This window comes from Dipodomys spectabilis, unplaced genomic scaffold, assembly GCF_019054845.1.
Source record: "Dipodomys spectabilis isolate Male_0828 unplaced genomic scaffold, ASM1905484v1 ptg000089l, whole genome shotgun sequence".
NCBI classification, from domain to species: Eukaryota; Metazoa; Chordata; class Mammalia; order Rodentia; family Heteromyidae; genus Dipodomys; species Dipodomys spectabilis.
The window spans coordinates 7,182,342-7,198,290 of NW_024870766.1; the positions used below are offsets into that span (position 1 = coordinate 7,182,342).

At 39.7% G+C, this 15,949-nt stretch overlaps 1 pseudogene; it reads left to right on the top strand.

Annotated features, from left to right (window-relative positions):
- The first annotated feature begins 626 nt into the window (after positions 1-626).
- LOC122111797 overlaps positions 627-15,949 on the top strand; it is a 62,358-nt pseudogene continuing 47,035 nt past the window's right edge.

Genomic DNA, 15,949 nt, shown 5'->3' on the forward strand with positions numbered 1-15,949 from the left:
CTCACTGTATGTGAGTCTCTAAAGTTGTGCATATTTATCATGTCCCAGTGTACTCTAGATTTGATTTCCTCATATCAGAGAGAACATGTGCTGTTTGTCTCTCTGCGCTTGGCTTGCCTGACTTAACATGATTTGTTCTGATTCCATCCATTTCCCTGCAAACGGCATAATTTTATTCTTTTCAATAGCTGTGTAAAATTCCATTGGGTATAGGTACCACATTTTTTTGGATCCTCTCATCTATTGAACATCTGAGCTGTTTCCATATCTTGGCTCTTGTGAATAGCGCAACAATGAATATGAATGTGCAGGTGTCTTTATGGTATCCTAGATTGTAATATTCTGGGTACATGCCCAGTAGTTGTATGACCAGGTCATAGGGAAGATCTAGGTTTAGTTTTTTTTTCAACCTGAGTTTTCTTTTTTAAAAAATTAATTTTATTTATTTATTTATTTATGTGGTATGGAGGAATTGAACCCAGGGCCTCCACCACTAAGCCACACTCCCAGCCATGTGTTTAGTTTCATGAGGAACTTTCAACCTACTTTCCAAGATGGTTGTACTAATTTACATTCTTACCAGCAGTGCAACACATTGCTGTCAACATTTGTTGTTCCAATTCACAATGGTGGCCAATCTAACTGGGGTGAGATGGAATCTCAGAGTTGTTTTGATTTGCATTTCCTTTATGGCTAGGATAATGAACATTTCCTCATGTGTTTCTTTACCATTCTTACCTCTTCTTCTGAGAAGTCTCTCCTTAGCTCCCTTGTCCATTTAGTAATTGGTGTATTAAGGTTGGGAAGGGTTAGTTTCTTGACCTCCTTGTATATATTGGATGTTAGGCCTTTGTCTAATGTGTTGCTGGTACAAATCTTTTCCCAACTGGTAGGCTGTCTTTCTAGTTTAGTAACTATGTCCATAGCTGTGCAGAAACTTAATTTTAATGTTGTCTCACTTGTCCAGTCTCTCTCCTGTCTGCTGTGCCCCCTGGGACTCTATTCAGGAAGTTCCTGCCTATACCTAGAAGTTGTAACGTCTCTCCTAGTGTCTTGCAGTAGTTTCAGAGTTTGGGGCTTGATGTTGAGATCTTTGATCCACTTTGAATTGATGTTGGTGCATGGTGACAAGCAGGGATCCACTTTTAGTTTTCTGCAAATGGCTGCTCAGTTTTCCCATCAGCAATTGTTGAAAAGGCTATGTTTTGTCCACTATATGTCTTGGGCTCCTTTGTCAAATATCAGATGACTTTAAGTATGTGGTCTTACATGGACTGTAAGTATGGATCTTCTTATCTGGTCTACTGGTCTTTGGATCTATTTTTATGCCAATACCAAGCTGTTTTTCTTATTATGGCTCTGTAATAGAGTTTGAAATTTGGTACTTTGATACTACCTGTATTTTTTGGGGGGGGGGCCTAGAATTGCTTTGGCTGTTCTAGTTCTTTTGTTGTTCATATAAAATTTTGGACTGTTTTCTTTATCTCAGTAAAGAACATCATTGGGATTTTGATGGGGATTACATTGGATTTGTATATCATTTTTGGCAGTATGGCTATTTTCACAATATTGATTCTACCTATCCATATCCTGGTGTCCTCTTTGAATTCTTTCTTTAGATTTTTATAGTTTCACTGTAAAGATCTTTTACAACTTTGGTTAGATTGATTCCTAGGTCTTTTTTTTTGAGGCTCTTGCAAACTGGGTTTGTTTTCACTGATTTCCCTTTCTGCTTGTGCATTGTTGGCATACAGAAGGGCAACTGATTTTTGTGGGTTAATTTTGTATCTTGCTACTTTGCTGAAGTGGTTGATTAGCTCTAGGAGTTTGGAGGTGGAAGTTTTTGGGTCCTTTAGGTATAAGATCATGTCATGTGCAAATAGAAATAGTTTAATTTCTTCTTTCCATTCATGAATCCCTTTAATGTCCTTTTCTTGTCTTATTGCTTTGGCACAACCAAATTATAATGAAATGCTATTTAAACAACATCACAGTCTTTCAATACGTCATCCACAGGTATCTTGAAACTCATTTTCCTCAGTAATACAACTATTTATTCTCGACATGACAAGATCATAGTTGTTTTGACTTTTAATGGTCCATGTCTTCCTTTTCTGTGTGAAAATAAAAGAAGTAGGTAGATAGTGGGAAAATGAATGTTAATGATGCTCTGTAGGCAGGCACTCTACTATATGTATCTGTCCTCTTTGGTCCTCTTTAGGCTGACAGATTCAAAATCTCATCATGTGTTAAGAGGAGGTCCTCCTCACCCTAGTCCTGAACTGGTATCTGCTTCCCACAGTGTGGAGAGCTGCATTGGAGCCCCTAGGCCAGATGTAAGTCTGTGTGGTGGGAGGTTCCCCACAGTGTGTGGCAAGGAAATCATCCCCACTCAAGTCCTAGACTGGTATCTACTTCCCTTGAAATGGTTGGCTGCATTCAAGCCTCTGAGCCAGGCAGTAGACTTGGAAGGGACTGGTTCCTAAAGGGCAATGTGAGGAAATTGTCCCCACTGACTTTAAGCAGGTAAGGTTTCTCCATGGCTGAGGCAGTGGGGAATGCAGGGTCCCAGCACTCAACAATATTGGTTGCAGTGGCTGCTGGTAGATGCAGTTTTCTGGCTTGGAGTCAGGGTTGTGTCTCAGTGGAAGGATGGTAAAAAGCACTACGGTGTCTTTGCCCTCTTCCATTACTGTGTCTTTTCTTGAGTGGCAGAGAGAGGGTCTGTGCCAAGCACTCGGGGTCACCACCAGTGCCAGTTACCCATGGGAGGGCTAGTCGCAATTCCTGGCATTGGTTTTGAGCTGACTGGCAGCATTGGGAATGTTTTCTGCATCCAGTTGCGGCGGTCTAGAGTTCCTGATCTGAACTCGGAATCTTCCGGCGCGTGGCTGTCTGTACTGGTCAGGGTCACCTTGTGGTCCCAGGGAGCCAGTGTCATGGCTTAGCCATGCTGCAAGCGTGGCATGGGGGTGGAGGGAAAGCACTTCGCAGTTTTGCATCATTGTGTGTGCTAGGAATAAGTTCTCCATTCTTACCTCTGTTTCTATTTTCCTTCTTGTTGTTCTCTTGAGGTGAAGTGCATGCTAGGACTCTAAATCTCCAGCAAGGGCAGTCAGGTAGCCAGTTGACATTGGCCTCGCAGTGTGAATCCAAACATGAGATGACATGTCCAGCTGCTACCGCAGCCCCCAGCATCCGGGTCCTTATGAGGCCTTCACATTTCTTAGTTTGGAGAATCTGCACACTGGGGAAAAGGACCACGTAGTCGTCAAGTGGCTTCTTGGTATCCTGTCCGGAGGTGGGGACTATTGTCTCTCCTGAACCCTGGGGTGCCTTCAGGCTGCTGCTCCCAGTACAAAGTCCAAAGCCCCACACTGGGCAAGAAGCCCAGGACTGACAGTATCAGAGCCATTGCCTGCAGAAGCTGCTTCTCCATCGGCCTCCTCAGGGCCAGTCAGCCCGACCATGCCCAGTCCACGGCCCGCCCTGCTGCCCCTCTCCAGACTCCACACTACATAAGCTTTTGTAAATTTTAAACTACGAACCTGAATGATTTTCACAGTTTATGCCACTAGAGAAAAATCTAAAATAATATTTGCCTAGTATTGTTTAGTTAACTTAAAAAAAAAGTTAAAGAAAGATAAAAGATAAAGAAAATTCCCATGTATCAACTTTATAGAGTTGTTGCTTAACGAAAAACATCTACCTAGTGTTAAAAAAAAACAAAACACAAAAACCAGATGGTAGCTAGCTATCTAGTTTTAGTCAGTGCTTCATTTTTTTTGTAAACAACTTAGGCAATTATTATTATTATTACTTTTTGATGTTGTTGTTGGTCATGGGGCTTGAACTCTGGGCCTGGGCACTTGCTCTTCCACTTGAACTACACCACTTCTGGTTTTCTGGTGGTTTATTGGAGATAAGAGTCTCACAGATCTTCCTGCCCTGGCTGGCTTTGACCTGCGATGCTCAGATCCTGAGTAGCTAGGATTACAGGTGTGAGCCACTGGCACCCGGCTAATTTAGGCAATTATGAAGAAGAGAGAAATATAAATAGGATAAACATTAATAACTAAAGCCCTCAGAGTTTTAAAACTCTTTTTCTCGATGTACTTTCTTCAGATGTCAAGGTTCTTCTGAGCGAGATGAGATTAGCAGGAAGAAAGGGAACCACGCAGCAGAGACAAACCAGGAACAGGAGTGAGATGAGTTGTTTATTGTAGCACCTTCCTGTTTCTCACACATTAGGGTGCTGCACTTAGCCCACATCCTGTCTAGTGCAGGAACTGACTACACCACACTTCCCAGGGTCAAAAGTTCAATTGGAGGCCTCAATCTCATTATAATTGTGGTTTTGTGTGAAGACAAGAGTGAATAGCAGGTTCTTGGTCTCACTGGAGAAAATTCAAGGTGGACATAGTGAGGAATGCTAATGGGATGAGATTTACGATCATGAAAGTGAAAATACACCTACACAGGGGACTGAGGTCCGATTGGCTTGACCAAGAAGTCAAGTGCATCAAGTTCTTGGGTGGTCAACACTTTTTTTTTTTTGGTCAGTCGTGGGGCCTGAACTCTGGGCCTGGGCGCTTTCCCTCAGCTCTTCAGTTCAAAGCTAGGCTCTACCACTTGAGCCACAGCACCCCTTTTGGCTTTTTCTGCTTATGCGGTGCTGAGGAATTGAACCAGGGCCTCATGCATGCGAGGCAAGCACTCTACCACTGAGCCACCTTCCCAGCCACAGTCTTCAACCTTTTATGAGTAGAGTTTAGTGACTATGCTAAGGACTATGTCTGGAATTGTGGAGACCTCTATGTAAAGGGTGGGAAATTCCAGGGGATTGGAAGTACTTTATTTAATAAGGTGTCCTCACAGGCAAGATAACAATTTGAATCGGTATGTATGCATGCAATTGCAGCTATAATGGGGGTACACAAGGCCCCTGGCTATCTGTTAGGGGTGGGAAAGTCCCTGCTGGAGGGCTGTTGGTTCTTCCACCAAGAAGTAGCCTCAGTCATGGCCAACAGTAATCCCAGGGTAATGCTGGAGTAAGATGTTTGACAAAATGTACCCAGATGGCTGTCAGACCTGTTCTCTGGCTCCCTTTGATACATTGTTCCCTTTCTGATTACTTATTCCTGTCTCATTCTGTTCTCAAAGAACACAGACTCTCTAAAGATCCATATGATTAAGCTTATAGGGAAGGGGAAGAGTTCTTCAGAAAATAGAGCATCATAAATGCTATCTATGGGATCCATCATTCTTGCTGACTAATTCAGTTGAACATAGGCAGGCAGAGTAAAAAGTGTTTGACAGTTTGGTCTCAGACCACAACTTTTGTTCCTCTGGAGGAAATGGTTAGACCAATAACTGCAAATAGAGCTTGTTTAGTCTGGAAGAAATAAGAGCAGTTAGGCACTTTTAAATGATAGGACCAATAGCCAATGATGGGCTGGGTGCTGGTGGCTGTAATCTTAGCTACTCAGGAAGCTGAGTTCTAAGGATTACGTTTCAAAGTCATCCTGAGCAGTAAGGTCCATGAGACCCTTATTTCCTCTAGTTCAAGTGGTAGATCTCAAACCTTGAGCAAAAACTGAAGAACAATGCCCAGGTACGTACACACACACACACACACACACACACACACACACACACACACACACACACACACACACAAAATCTATCTATCTATCTATCTATCTGGAGAGAGAGAAAGAGAGAGAGAGAGAGAGAGAGAGAGAGAGAGAGAGAGAGAGAGAATGTTCCTGAGCCATAGTCATTCATACTTGTCAGAATTTTTAAAAAGTATTTTTTTTTGGGTCCGGTCGTGAGGCCTGAACTCTGGGCCTGGGCACTGTCCCTCAGCTCCTCACCTCAAGGCTAGCGCTCTACCACTTGAGCCACAGCACCACTTCTGGCTTTTTCCTTTTTGCTTATGTGGTGCTGAGGAATTGAACCAAGGGTCTCATGCATGCAAGGCAAGCTCTCTACCACTGAGCCACTTTCCCAGCCCCTAAAAAGTGTTTTATTTACTGCAGCATTAATATTTTATATTCAACAATTATACAATGTATGATGAACAATGTGTCTTATCTTTTTCCAAGTTTTCCGCAATGAATTAGACTTGGAACTCTCAATACTTGGCCTGAGATACTAGCAAGATAAGGATATGGACTGCATCTGAAAATCTCCATCTTGTCTACTACTAGATTCTGAAGAATGGTGATTAACATTATTAGGTTGGGCTCACTAAGAGGAAGAGTGAAGTCATATAAGAGAAACTTGATGTGAAGTGAGATGAGCTAGAGAACAGGATTGCCCTTGTACCTTTAACATACACCCCATGCTAGCCATTCTGAATTCTTATCATTGGAACCTTCTTCTCCATATGATAGGAAGAACAGCAAGCTCTGTGTCAGATACGTGTGCTGTTACTTTGGCCCTTTCTGACTGGGCAGCTTTGGTCAAGCTCTGCAGCATTTCAGAGGCTCATTGTATAAAAGAACAACAGAAGACGATATCTTCATTGTCTTACAACCAAGCATCTATTCATGTAAAGAGAAACTGAGCATGAGAAATATCCGACAGTGAAATCCACGGTTAAGAAGAAACTTTATGAGTAGCAATATTCAAGGATTTCCAACATTTTAACTTTATGTCCCATCTTAAATGATGTCCCTCTTGAGCATACTACTTAAATTGTAGTTTTCTTCTTTCTGATACTCTTGGTATCCTTCCGCTGTTCCATTTTCTTGTAGACTTTCCACCTTTGAATATACGATACTACTTATTTATTGGTTTTGTCCATCTGCCTATCATCTCCATCAAATATACTTAAAAAAATTTTTTTTTATTGTGAAAATACTGTACAGAGGAGTTACAATTACATGGGCAAGATAATGAGTACATTTCTTATCAAGCATTTTAGCCTCCTCTTTTGTTTCCCCTTCCCATCCCTTCCCATCCACCCTCCGGGCCCCCCCCCAACTGAATCCTCTCCGCCCCCCCCACCAAGTTCAAGTTCATTTTCGACATAACCACTTGTACATCTCATGGTTGCAATGGGTCCACCTGTATCCCTATTTAAACGACTTGTTTTTCCCCTTCCCCTCCACAAATTATACCGACATCAAATACAGTGAAAGTAGGGGTTATACTGTTGGGGAGGGACATACAAAGCAATAAAGAAATAATCTTATAAATGTGTTAGAAACAATAGCATGAAAGAAAAAAAAACATTTGAATACATACCTTAGGGTTCATTTCCCTAACATCAACTTATCTGACCCTTTCTGCTTGACTCAGACATTATACTAGATATTGCAAATAAGGGAAACCATGGGACCTATGTTTCTTTGGGCCTGGCTTACTTCACTTAATATAATTTTTCCAAGTCTTTCTATTTCCTAACAAATGGGGCAATGTCATTCTTTCTGATGGAGGCATAGAATTCCATTGTGTATATATACCACATTTTCTTGATCCATTCATCTACTGAGGGGCATCTGGGTTGGTTCCATATCTTAGCTATAGTAAATAATGCTGCAATAAACATAGTCATGCTAGTAGCTTTAGTGTAGACTTGTTTGTAAACATTTGGGTAAGTGCCCCAAAGTGGGATTGCTGGGTCATAGGGGAGCTCTATGTGTAGTCTTTTGAGGAACCTCCAGACTGCTTTCCAAAGTGGTTGAACAAGTTTACACTCCCACCAACAATGCAGTAAGGTTCCCTTCTGCCACATCCCCTCCAGCATCTGTTGTTATTAGAGTTCTTGATTTTAGCCATTCTAACTGGAGTGAGGTGGTATCTCAATGTTGTTTTGATTTGCATTTCTTTTATGGCTAAGGAGGTTGAGCATTTCTTCATGTGTCTATTGGTCATCCTTCTTTCCTCTTCAGAGAAGTTTCTCTTTAAGTCTTTCGCCCACTTATTTATTGGGCAGTTGTTTCTTTGAGGATTTGTTGTTGGGGGATTTAATTTTTTGAGTTCCAAGTATATTTTAGATATGAGACCCTTGTCTGTTGTATGGCTAGTGAAGATCTTCTCCCAATTCATGCGCTTTCTATTGATCTTGCTAGCTATGTCCTTTGCCATGCAGAAGCTCTGCAACTTCATGCAATTCCATTTGTCCAACCTTTCTTTGATTTCTTGTGTTTATTGGTCTCTATTATGAAAATTTCAGCCTGTGCCAATAAGACCTAGGGTTTTTCCTATTCCATCCTGTAATGTTTTCAAAGTGCCTGCTTTGACTCCGAGGTCTTTGATCCATTTGGAGTTGATTCTGGTGCAGGGTGATATAGAAGGATCTAGCTTTAGTTCTACAAGTAGTTAACCAGTTTTGCCAGCATCATTTACTGAAGAGGCTGTCTTTCTTCCATTCTATTTTTTAGCTCCATTATCGAAGATTAGATGGCTATAGGTCTGTAGGTTCATTTCTGGGTTTTCAATTCTATTCCATTGGTCCTGAGGTCTGTTCTTGTGCCAGTACCAAGCTGTTTTGATTACTATGGCTTTGTAGTAGAGTTTGAAATTTGGTATTGATATTCCTCTAGCAGTGTTCTTTCTGTTGAGGATCGTTTTTGCTATTCGGGGTCTTTTATTATTCCATATGAATTTTTTGGATTGCCTCTTCTATTTCCTTGAAGAATGAGGGTGGAATTTTGATAGGTATCGCATTGAATTTGTAGATAGCCTTGGGAAGTATTGCCATTTTCATGATGTTGATCTTTCCAATCCAGGAGCATGGGAGTTTTTTGCCACTTTCTTAGTTCTGTTTTGATTTCCTTTTTCAAGTTTTTAAAGTTTTCATCATAGAGGTCCTTCACTTCTTTGGTTAAGTTAATTCCTAGGTATTTTATTTTTACCTCCATCAAATATACTTGAGCGAAGGTGTTTACTTTATTCAAAGAGATATGCCCTGCACTTAAAATAACAGATGCCATTCTGTATGTGATCAGTTAATATTGTTGAATCAGTGAATAAATTCCTAAAAGGAAAATTAAAATATTCTCTAACTTAAGTTTCATTTGCAAAATGAAATGTAACCAGCTATGCATCGAGCTTTTAGAACAATGTTCCTTACAGATGTATATTTTAAATAGATATGTCTTTGGCAAAAGTACACAACCTTTTTAATATAATTGAGGAGCTGATGGTAAGAATTAAATGATTCTGCCTCTCTTACACGATGCCACATACATGTAACATTGGAAATGGGAAACATTTAAGAATGTCATTATTGTATTTATGCAATATGAACATTTACTTTTTGTGACTTATTGACAACATATGTACTTGAATAGATATATCCTTAAAAAAAGTGAAATTAGCTCATTCAACTGATTTGACCTTATCCCCAAGAGAGTGCACTTTAGATGACAAAAGTTTAAACTCTGACTCATACAACTTAGATAGAAAGTTAAACAGGAAATGTTATATCAAAAAACCTTCTAAGATAATGCTGCTTTTATATTGGGCATTCCACAGTGCTGATGTTTGAGGGTAAAGAGCCTGGCTATAAAGTAGGGGAATGATTAAACAGATAAAGACTAAAATAATTCCAACTAAATAGTTACTACATACCCATTCAGCTTAGTCTTCAGAATAAATTGATTGTTTGCAGGAAAATAGTTCTCATTCTTTGTAGGCCCTCCCTTGTAATTTAATTGAAAAATGGTTTCAGTATGTAGCCCAGGCTGGCCTTGAACTCTCAATCTTTCTGCTTCTTGAGTGTTAGGATTGAAAGGGTATACCCAAATGCCCAGCTTTTATTTCATCTTTAATCAAAGCTCTTAAATAAAGCACTTACTCAATGTTAACAACAGAAACAACACAGTAAACACTGCTGATAAGACTTCTGGGTACAAAGCTGATTGCTTCCCATTCAGAGTGTCATTTTACAAATGAGAATTTTCAGTTTCATGTAGAAGAAATGAGTTGTTTGATATTAACTGACCAGTATTTAGCCAGGCAGAAAAGTGCTAGAGACTTGATGAGAATGAGAAAGGAGGATCATCTGATTCCAAAAAGTTAAATAATAAATTACAAGAAAAAGACCAACCAGAACTTGAACTCAGTTGATTTGATATTCAAGTCACTGTGCTCAATAGCCATGCTGGCTTGTCTCTGATTTCTAAAACTTCAGTAAATGGCAATATTTGCTACTAGGGTAGACTTTCAACTGAAGGCATATTTCTGTATACTCTGAAGACAAATATAGAAGAATTTCAGGTTATTTCAGGCACCACCAAAATTGGTGCACAACTTCCTTGGATATTTATTCTAAAAATAATAGTAGTCATTTAAATGTGTAAGTTCAGTTTTGTATGTAAAAAAATAAATAGAAAACAACCTATGTACTGTTATTATTATTGTAATAATTTTTGCCTTCATAAATGTCTGTGTGTGTGCATGTATGCTTATGTAACTTTATACCTATCCATTTTTAAATTTTTTTATTGTAAAGATACTGTACAGAGGGATTATAGTTACATGAGTGAAGTAATGAGTATATTATACCCTATCCTTTGTTTTTCCCCCACTATCTCTTCCCCAACTCCTCCCTCCTCCCCCCTGAAGTTTTAGCATCACGCTCTAACCAACTGAGCTAACCGGCCACTTCCCCCTGAAGTTTTAAAGTTCATTTTTAACATAGTGTCTTGTATGTCTTGTTTTCATCAGTGTTAAAGTCCATGCCATAGTAGAATGAATGATTCATTGAGATGGCACAGCAATAGATGCCTATCATCTCAGCTAAGGAGGAAACACAATGGCAGGCATTTGTTATTCCCAGTGACACAGGATACACAAGTAAGAGTTGCAGCCCAGGCTAGCCTAAGCATAAATAGAAACCCTATCCTGAAAATAACCAATGCAAAGAGGGACCTGAAGCATGGTTCAAGCAGTAAAATATCTGCTTAGCAAGCACAAAGCCCTGTGTTCAATCTCTGTACTGCCGCCTTCCCCCTCCTCTCCCCACCCCCCAACAAAATCAATTAGTATTGTTTATGGAAGTTATGTCAACAGGTTTTTGTCTGTTGAAGAACCAACTATCTGTGCTTGGCTTTGTAAACTGTAATAAAAGATGAGATTTGGTTGGCCCGGCACTGGTCGCTCATGCCAGCAATTCCAGCTACTCAGGAGGCTGAGACCTGAGAATAGCAGTTGACAGCCGGCTGAGGCAGGAAAGTCTGTGAGACTTTATCTTCAATAATCCACCAGGAAACCGGAAGTGGTGCTGTGGCTCAAGTGGTGGAGCACTCACCTTGAGCTGAAGAGCTGAGGGACAGCGCCCAGGCCCAGAGTTCAAGCCCCATGACCACCACCACCAACAAAAAAAAAGTGAGATTCATTCTTATCTTTTCCCTTGTCGTCTCTCCTGCTTAGTTCTGTCATCTACCTAAAAATTCTGCGTGTGCTCTTTAAAATGGTATATTTACATTAACAAAGGACAGTGAGTAACTCTGAGGAATGATTCTCTATGGAGTTTGAAAGATTGCACTAGAAGATCTCAAAGGAGATGTTTGGTAGAAATTACTTCAAAGCACCCAAAAGATAACCTAGGCAGTTAGCCTACTACTTTTAGTCTACAAGTTGTCACTGATGTTAGACCTTTAGCACTTAATATTTGAGGAACACTGATTGAGTTTTATTTGCATAGGTCCCAAGTAATATACAAATTTAGTCATCACCATATAAGATAGTAATAATTATCATTAGAGGTACAGTTAATGAGGAGTACCAATGAAGAGGAGTAAAAATCACATATGTCTATGGTAGATCAGTAAGTCACTTAATTCTCCATGAAGTTATTATTTCATTATGAAGTTCACATAGGTTGTGGTTGTTTAGATTGATCAGTACTAGATAAGTCACAAATGGATAAATAACTCTTTAGAAACAATCAAGTCTAAGAATTTGGATTGCTTACTTCCCAAGGCTATCTACAAATTCAACGCAATACCTATCAAAATTCCACCCTCATTCTTCAAGGAAATAGAAGAGGCAATCCAAAAATTCATATGGAACAGTAAAAGACCCCGAATAGCAAAAACGCTCCTCAACGGAAAGAACACGGCTGGAGGAATATCAATACCAAATTTCAAACTCTACTATAAAGCCATAGTAATCAAAACAGCTTGGTATTGGCATAAGAACAGACCTCAGGACCCATGGAATAGAATTGAAAACCCAGAAATGAACCTACAGACCTATAGCCATCTAATCTTCGATAAGGGAGCTAAAACAATAGAATGGAAGACAGACAGCCTCTTCAGTAAATGGTGCTGGCAAAACTGGTTAACTACATGTAGAAAACTAAAGCTAGATCCTTATATATCACCCTGCACCAGAATCAACTCCAAATGGATCAAAGACCTTGAACTCAAAGCAGACACTCTGAAAACATTACAGGATGGAATAGGAGAAACCCTGGGTCTCCTTGGCTCAGGCCGAAATTTTCTGAATAGAGACCTGGAAACACAACAAATCAAAGAAAGGCTGGACAAATGGGATTGTATAAGGTTGCAGAGCTTCTGCAGGGCAAATGACATAGCTAGCAAGATCAATAGAAAGCCCACGGACTGGGAGAAGATCTTTACTAGCCATACAACGGACAAGGGTCTCATATCTAAAATATACTTGGAACTCAAAAAATTAAACCACCCAACAACAAATCCTCAAAGAAACAACTGCCCAATAAGTAAGTGGGCGAAAGACTTAAAGAGAAGCTTCTCTGAAGAAGAAAGAAGGATGGCCAATAGACACATGAAGAAATGTTCAACATCCCTAGCCATAAAAGAAATGCAAATCAAAACAACATTGAGATATCACCTCACTCCAGTTAGAACAGCAAAAATCAAGAACTCTAACAACAACAGATGCTGGAGGGGATGTGGACAGAAAGGAACCTTACTTCATTGTTGGTGGGAATGTAAACTTGTTCAACCACTTTGGAAAGCAGTATGGAGGTTCCTCAAAAGACTCCACATAGAGCTCCCCAATGACCCAGCAATCCCACTTTTGGGCATTTACCCAAATGATCACAAACAAGGCCACACTAAAGCTACCAGCACAACAATGTTTATTGCAGCATTATTTACCATAGCTAAGACATGGAACCAACCCAGATGCCCCTCAGTAGATGAATGGATCAAGAAGATGTGGTATATATACACAATGGAATTCTATGCCTCCATCAGAAAGAATGACATTGCCCCATTTGTTAGGAAATGGAAAGGCTTGGAAAAAATTATATTAAGTGAAGTAAGCCAGGCCCAAAGAAACATAGGTCCCATGGTTTCCCTTATTTGCAATATCTAGTATAGGTATGTCAAGCGGAAAAAGTCAAATAATGTGATGTTAGGAAAACGAAACCTCAAATATGTATTTTAATGTTTTTGTTTCTTTCATGCATGTGTTTCTAACGCATTTATAAGATTATTTCTTTGTTGCTTTGTATGTCCCTCCCCCACAGTGTAACCCCCGCTTTCACTATATTTGATGTCAGTATAACATGTGGAGGAGACGGGGACAAACAAGTCGTTTAAGGATTCAGGTGGACCTGTTGCAACAATGAGAAGTACAAAATGTCATGTCAAAACCAGCTTTACAATGTCGGAGGGGGGGGAGGGGGGGTATGATTGGGTGGGGGGGAGGGGGGAGGCTGGGAAGGGAGGTGAAGGGTAAACAAAGGAGGAGGCTGCAATGCTTGGTAAGAAATGTATGCATTATCCTGACCATGTAATTGTAACCCCTCTGTACAGTATGTTCTCAAATAAAATAAAATAAAATTTAAAAAAAAAAAAAAAAAAAAGAATTTGGATTGCTTTAATCCAGATTTTTAAACAGCAATGAAATGTAACCAAGTAAGTTTTGATGTAGCCATACAATGTTTGTATCATTAAGACAGTCATGCCCTTCATGCATGAAAACCAGTTACATATAAATGGAGAAATAATTGTTGTGGTCATGTATTATTACCACAGGTGAATCATTTGTTTTGATCTTTACACTGGGCTCATGTTATATTCTTTTTTTTTTTTTTTTTTTTTTTGGCTCAGGACAATACACTTTATCCAGGTAAATTTTCATTTCTTCTTTCTGAATATATTTATTTTTCCCCAAAAGTGAATGCGTGGATAAAGATGATCTAGGAGTAACAAAATAAATCATTATAGAGATTATGGAAGGAGACATAAGATTATTACAAAAGGGTTATGAGAAGAAGAACCTACTGAAGATTTACAAATCTTTCAAGAACATGACATGTGAGTCAACTTTACATCTCTGACAAAATACCTTAGCAAAACTTCAAAGGAGGAAAGGTTTGTTTTAGCTTATGATTCCATAGGTTTCAGTAACTTAGCAAGGACAGAAATAGAAAAGAGACTGCATAATGTTTTTCCTTAAAGTTTGATTTCTTAATACTGGGAATTTTATGTAATTTTCCCACATCATAAAATATTTTTAGCCAAGTGCCAATGGCTCACACCTGTAATCCTAGCTACTCAGGAAGCTGATATCTGAGGATTGTGGTTCAAAGCCAGCCCTGTCAGGAAAGTCCATGAGACTCTTTTTTTTTCTTTTTTTTTTCCGGTCAGTCATGGGGCCTGAACTTTGAGCTTGGGTGCTGTCGCTCAGCTCTTCAGTTCAAGGCTAGTGCTCTACCACTTGAGCCACAGCACCACTTCCGGTTTTTTCTGCTTATGCGGTGTTAAGGAATAGAACTCAGGGCCTCATGCATGCAAGACAAGCACTCTACCACTGAGCCACCTTCCCAGCCCCCCCATGAGACTCTTATCTACAATAAACAACCAGAAAACTGGAAGTGTGTGCTCTGACTCAAGTGGTAGAATGTGCACCTTGAGCTGAAGAGCTCAGGGACAGTGCCTAGGCCCAGAGTTCAAGTCCCACAACCAACAAAAGAAAATTCTATTGATTTTTTTTCAATGACTTAGTGCATAAATAAGAGGGTATCCCTTCTAAATAAAAGCAGTAATGACAAAACTATGGAAACCGTTCTTACTTTACAGGCTATTCAAGAAAGAGGGAAGAGACAAATCAGGCATGAACCACACACTGAAGACACTCATATCCCTGACTCGCATGGCTGGAATGGAGCATTTTACTTAAAGGTATGATTCCTCTCCATAATGAGAACTGCGTAGACCATCATTTGTTTGGAAACTCATCTGAGGTTATTAGGTAACAATGTAAGTTACTATTCATCTTATTCTCCTGGGACTACTATAACAATATATCACAAATAAGTAGCTGATAAAAAACAGAAATTATCTTTTATACTTGTAGGAGTGGAGAAGCTCAATACCAGCAGAGATTCAGTATCTGGGGAGGAACTATTTTCTGTTTGTAGGTTATACTTCCCAGCTGTGTCTTCCCCTAGGAGTTCCCATTCCCTCAATTTGCCTCGCTTCATTTTCATACCTATACATTGAAATGGCATTGTTTCCTCTGCCTTTTATGTGACCCCTTCACTTCACTCCCCTCCTTTTTTGAAAATCAGTTCATAAAGCTGGCTTGGATGTTTATCCCACTTTATGGGGTGACACTCACTTTTGCCAATAGCTATTCTGTTGTTTATTTCTACTAGTTAATTCAGAACTTATTTCCCCTGAATACAACTGTAATAGCATAAGGCCTTCATTAGGTAACTATAAGATTGTCTAGGTGTTAAAAGTACAGAAGTTCTAAGATTTTGCTTTCAGCAGTTGTGTCTTTTGTGTTGTCTAATCCCTGACATTTATTTGGTTTACCTTCCTTTGCTACAGGTAAAACTTGTTACCAGCTTTCCTCTCTGATTACAAGCCTGCTACCTTTAGCTACCTGTGCACTTACAACCCTACAACCACTTACCTTAGGGTTTATCACCAACTTCCACAGCTGGCTTTGTCCTGTTTTGGGTTTGTTTGTTTGCTTGTTTCTAATT